This window comes from Notolepis coatsorum (genome assembly GCF_963971535.1).
Source record: "Notolepis coatsorum genome assembly, chromosome: 12".
NCBI classification, from domain to species: domain Eukaryota; kingdom Metazoa; phylum Chordata; class Actinopteri; order Aulopiformes; family Paralepididae; genus Notolepis; species Notolepis coatsorum.
The window spans coordinates 88,048,313-88,054,378 of record NC_140176.1 but is presented as its reverse complement, the minus strand read 5'-3'; the positions used below and the strand labels follow the sequence as shown (position 1 = coordinate 88,054,378).

Below are 6,066 nucleotides of genomic sequence, written 5' to 3'. Positions count from 1 at the left end.
AAGTGTGCTACAGATGTGGACACGGGGATCATCTGGCCAATGATTCTGCATGCCCTGCAAAAGGACAGACATGCAGGAAGTGTAATGGAAAGGGCCATTATGCAAAAGTCTGTAAATCAAAAGGTAAAGAAAGACAGACTGTGAGATGTGTTGAAACTGAGGACCAGAACACTGGGAACAGAGACTATGCATTTGTGGTTGAGGATGATTCAAATACTGAAAGGGTCACGTTTGATGTTGGGGAGTAGATCTACTTATGCTAATCGATTCAGGTGCATCAAGTAACATTGTAGATGAGAACACATGGAAAATGCTTAAGAGTAAAAATATTAAGTGTGTTTCTACCAAGGCAGCTAACAAACCGCTGTATACATACTCTTCCAAGGTGCCTCTTCCAGTAATGGGTATATTCAAATGTCATGTTAAGGTGGGAAAGTGTGACACTGAAGCAGAGTTCACTGTAATACAGGGGCGGGGGGAGCCACTGCTAGGCAGGAAGACTGCTATTGAGCTAGGTGTACTGAGGGTGGGCACAAACATAGCAGCAGTGACAGATGCTAAATCTGAAATACAGAGGCAATACCCCAAACTGTTTAAAGGTGTTGGTAAACTAAACACAAAGCAAATCAGTTTGCATATTGATGAGAGTGTAACACCAGTGGCACAACCCCTGAGGAGGGTGCCATTTCACCTAAGGGAAGCAGTAGAGAAGAAAGTAAATCAGCTGCTAGACATGGACATTATTGCGAAGGTTGAGGGACCTACACCGTGGGTGAACCCTGTTGTAGTTGCACCAAAAGCAAATGAGGACGACATCAGGATGTGTCTAGACATGAGAAGAGCTAACGCAGCTATCATCAGATGGAGATATCCAATACCCACAGTGGATGAGCTATTACAGGGAATGAACGGGTCTGTCATTTTCAGTAAACTGGATTTGAAATGGGGATACCACCAATTAGAGCTCACACCAGAGTCCAGGGGTATCACTACGGTTGCAGTGCACACAGGTACCTACAGGTACAAGAGACTCATATTTGGAGTGTCATCAGCTAGTGAACAGTATCAACATGAGATAGCCACTGCTACAGCGGGCATTGAGGGGGTAGAAAATATCTCCGATGACATAATTGTTCATGCCCCAGATCAGGAGACTCATGAAAAACGACTCCATGCAGTTCTGAAGAGACTAGAGGACTGTGGGCTGACTCTAAACAAAGAAAAGTGTCAGTTTAACATGGACAAGTTGATTTTCATGGGCATGTTACTCTCACAGAAGGGCATAGGCCCCACCACAGAAAGGGTGAGAGCAATAGCAGAGGCACGAGAGCCTGAGAACGCCTCTGAGACCCGTAGTTTTCTGGGCCTAGCGGGGTATAGTAGCCGTTTTATACCACAGTTTGCTAGCATATCAGAGCCACTGCGGAGGCTGACCAAGAAAGACACAGCTTTCATATTCGGGCCAGAGCAAAAACAGGCATTTAGAACGCTGAAAGAAAAGCTAGCTGAGGCCGGCACAGCGGCACTCTAGCATATTTTGACAAAGATGCGCCTACTAAAGTCATAGCAGATGCAGGACCAGTAGGAATAGGAGCAGTCTTAGTACAGCAACAGGAAATGGTGCCAATATGTTATGTGAGTAGGAGCCTGACTGATTGTGAAACCAGATATTCACAAACTGAACGAGAAGCTCTCGCCTTAGTTTGGGCGTGCGAGAGGCTGCACCCATACATATATGGTAAAAAGTTTGACCTAGTAACAGACCACAAGGCTCTGGAGGCCATATACAGTCCGACCTCTAAGCCATGTGCCCGTATTGAGAGGTGGGTGCTGCGGCTCCAACCATATGAGTTCAGAGTAATCCACATACCTGGAAAGGACAACATTGCAGATCCACTGTCGCGACTACTGGGAGAAAGCACGACAGACGGGAACCACAAGCACGGAGCGGAGGAATATGTGCGGTTTGTAGCCACACACGCTACGCCACGAGCACTGACTACCAGGGAGGTAGAGGAAGCCTCTGCAACCGATGAGGAACTCAGTGACCTGAGAAGTACAATACAAAGTGGATGTTTTGACAAGTGCCAAGTGTATGCACGCATTGCATATGAACTATGTGTAATTGGACAGTTGGTGTTGAGAGGGACACGCATTGTACTGCCACACGCACTCAGAGACAGAGCCCTGGAGTTGGCTCATGAGGGACACTTGGGGGTTGTAGGTACGAAGCAGCACCTCAGGAGTAAAGTGTGGTGGCCAGGTATAGACAAGGCAGCAGAAAAGTATGTGAGGTCATGTCACGGATGCCAAATAGTGTCGAGGCCTGATGTGCCTGAACCTTTGAGACCTACAACACTTCCAGATGGGCCGTGGCAGGACTTAGCCACTGACCTACTTGGTCCATTACCGACAGGACACTCGATATTAGTTGTAATAGACTACTACAGCCGGTATTACGAGTACGATATCCTGCAGTCGACCACTGCTGAAAAGGTCATTAACAGCCTGGAGAATATCTTCAGCAGACATGGACTACCTATTTCCATACGGTCAGACTGTGGACCACAGTATATGTCTGCCCAGTTTCAAGCATTCTGCCAGGAGAACGGAATTGAGCATGTGAAAACCACACCCAAGTGGGCACAAGCCAATGGGGAGGTGGAGAGACAAAACGCTTCACTGATGAAGAGGATTCGCATCGCACAGTCTGAGGGGCTGGACTGGAAGAAGGAGCTACGCAAGTATGTGACCATCTACCGGTCTATTGATCACTCCACAACAGGGAAAAGTCCTGCAGAGCTCCTGTTCAAGAGAAAGATCAGAGGAAAGCTCCCGGACATCATGACACCACAAAGAGACCTGGAGGTCAGAGACACTGACGCAGAGAGAAAAGGAAAGTCAAAACTGTACACTGACAACAAGAACAGAGCAAAATACTCTGATGTGTCAGTGGGAGACCAAGTCTTACTCAAACAAGACAAAACAGACAAGTTTACAACAGCCTTTGACAAGACACCACACAAGGTTATCAGTAAAGATGGGAACAATGTGGTTGTCCAATCACCAAGTGGAGCGACCTATTCCAGGAACACTACGTTCGTCAAGAGATACTACACAGAGGATCCTGCTCCACAATCGTCCAGCAAGACGCAATTAACATGGACTGAGGGTGAGGAGAAAGAAAACACACCTGACACAGAGTCCGATGCAGAGACTCGCACTAGGGTGTCCACACCCAAAGCCACACCGCCTATGGCTACAGGGAGCGAAATTAACTTTTTGACTCACCGGCCAGTGGCGGGTAGATGGGAAGAATCTACCCGCCAAGCATATTTCTTACCCGCCAACTTTTTTTTGATACAATTTTTTTTTATTATTATTTTATATAGATTTTTTTTTTAATAAAATATATATATTATATAATCATACTTGTGATTGTGTTATCTGCGAGACATCGCCACATCGCTGTCTGCAAACAGCTCCACTGTCTGTGTGTATACTCGAGTGGCCTCCAGCTCCAGCAAGGATTCTCCGGGGGTGCAGCTGGACCCTAAACGCTACATTCAGCATGCAAAAGAATTCTCCGGCGCTGCACCTGGACCCTAGTCAGCAGCCCTCACTCATGCGATGTAAACCAGGGACTCGAATACGCATGTTGTTGTTGTAGGACATTGATGCCAAGAGCTATCTGTAGCTACTGCTGGATGGCGTTGGGACAACGCCTCAGTGAACTATTTATTTACTGCGACATTTCGTAGTGACTAGTTACCTAGCCAACGGAGGTATTATGCACTGGACTATTGCTGGAGGATTTGTTGATGTCGGGAGCTATCCGTAGCTAACCGGCTGGATAACGTTACACAATGCCTCGTGTATTAAACTAAGTGAATAGTTGACTGGGTCATTTTGTAACGGTAGCTAACGTTATCTCACGAAGGTCCCACACTGACTAGACTAACGTCACGGTGAGGCAATAGCCTCTGTTTACATGCAGGCATTAGCAGCAGCAGCAGTGCTAACTAACGTCACGGTGACTCGGAGGCAATAGCCTCTGTTTACATGCAGGCATACAGAAACAGGTGGGGAGGGGCTAGCAGCAGTGCGCGGTGCGCGCTTCATGTCGGCTGAGACAGCGAGTGAGAACTCCGCTAAAGAATTGGATCATGATTTTCGGTTTTCACATGACTATTTGATAGCCCGTCACACGGCGCTCAGACGTCTCAGTGGGAGGCGCCAAACGTAAAAACTGAGCGCAAATGGCGGGTGGCGCTCTCTAGTTTCGGTCCCTGTATGGCTAGGTATGAGAGACCCCACAGGCAGACCAAAATGCCTCAGAGATTGATGGATTTTGTCATTAAGTAAAATGAGCCTGTCTGGCACACACACAAAAAAACAAAAAAAATAGTGGGTGCTAGATATTGTTATGCATTATTATTCATGTTCAATGATATTTACATGCATTCACTAATTTCAAGGTGGAGTTTTGTTCATGGTGAACCTTTGTTTATTTTTGATAACGGGTTTAACAGAATTGAAGTGTATTCTGCAAGTGAAAAAAAAGTAATTGAATTCACACATATTTCTGTATGGTACCTTGGAGTTTATGTCCTAGTAAGGAGGGGATGTTGTGTACGGACGCACCACGCTGTTACGTGGTGACGTCATAGGAGCTGACGCTGTGCGTTCACTCCAGAGATTGCAGACAGAGTAAGTCGCGTGCTGAAGCACGAGAACGGACGATGCAAATAAAAGACTATTGTTTAAATACTGAGTCGTTCTTAATGAAGGGATACTAAATATCTAACACATCCTTGTGGTAAAGATCAAGAGAGCTTCTTACTGTCGATGATTGTGGTTTGAAATTAGTAGGATAACTCTCATATAGGTGTTACTTGGCAGAAGATGAATACTCACTTGTATTTGCTGCAAAAACATTCAAGGGACCATGGTTCCCTGTTGAGACAAACTTCATTAAAACACACAGACTTCACTCCCTCTGCCAAATAGCACTGTGATACTGTAGGTCTAGAGGTGGGAAAGGGTAAAGAATCTACAGAAATTCATGCCACAAGAACTATACTAAACCCTGGACGAAACAGCTCAAATGTGCCTAAAATGAATAAATGTGATCAAAATACAAAAATATCCTACCGACAACTTCCACCATCTTGGTTGCCTCTACAGAGCTTCCAGCAGCTGTATTCTCTACCAAAACAGCTGCAAAAACATTCAAGGGGCCGTGGTTCCCTGTTGAGACAAACTTCATTAAAACACACAGTATCACAATAGGTGTATCTAATTCAACAATAGCATCGAAGCGGTGTGGCTTTAGCTCTGTCTCTATGGTATGTTACAATCCACCTGTGAATCCTCTGTATCCTGTCCCCATTGTGGTTTCCCAAGTAAACTCATTTGTATCACACCCCGCCGTCTCCTGCCTGCTCTCTACTCGCCTCTGTTCTGCATTTGGGTCCAACACACCACACCCCCACACCTTAACATGGTACCAATGTGACATCCTTGCCTGTGAGTGCCAGCACCAGCACAGAGTAGAGAGTCTTCCAAAGGAATGGCATAGCGTTGCTTGTGTCTAAATCCAATGTGTTTTCAAGCTCAGACATTAAGAACTGACCTTTTTGTACCAACAACCTAACAAGAAGTTGTCATACTGAGTGATCACACATACTGATGACACAAGATGTCGCAATATCCTCTTGCTCCACAAACAACTGATGGTGGTTATTTGATGGTGAAATCAAGGTATTCCCTACCTTAGGTAATAGCAGGTAATGCATCCTCTTAACAATTGTTTGTATTTAGCCGTACTGTATTGTACCAATTCTGCAATCTGTTAATAAAGTTTTCAATCAATCAGTCAGCAGCGGTGGAAAGTAACTAAGTATTTTTACTCAAGTGCTGTGCTAAACTAACATTTTGAGGTACTTGCCACAATTACCTGAGTATTTACATTTCCCATTACATTACCCAATTAGTTACTTTGAAGCAAAACATTTAAAGTACGGTAGATTTAAGCATAAGTGGACTGTCCACCACTTTAACATA

The 6,066-nt window shown here is 45.3% G+C and overlaps 1 pseudogene across 1 annotated transcript in view; it reads right to left on the bottom strand.

Moving 5' to 3' along the window:
• LOC311237961 (cytochrome P450 26B1-like) overlaps positions 1-2,407 on the bottom strand; it is a 110,125-nt pseudogene extending 107,718 nt beyond the window's left edge. The window contains exon 1 of the transcript XR_014621094.1: positions 2,395-2,407. The product of XR_014621094.1 is annotated as a cytochrome P450 26B1-like (transcript). The remainder of the gene's footprint in view (positions 1-2,394) is intronic.
• Positions 2,408-6,066: the final 3,659 nt, after the last annotated feature.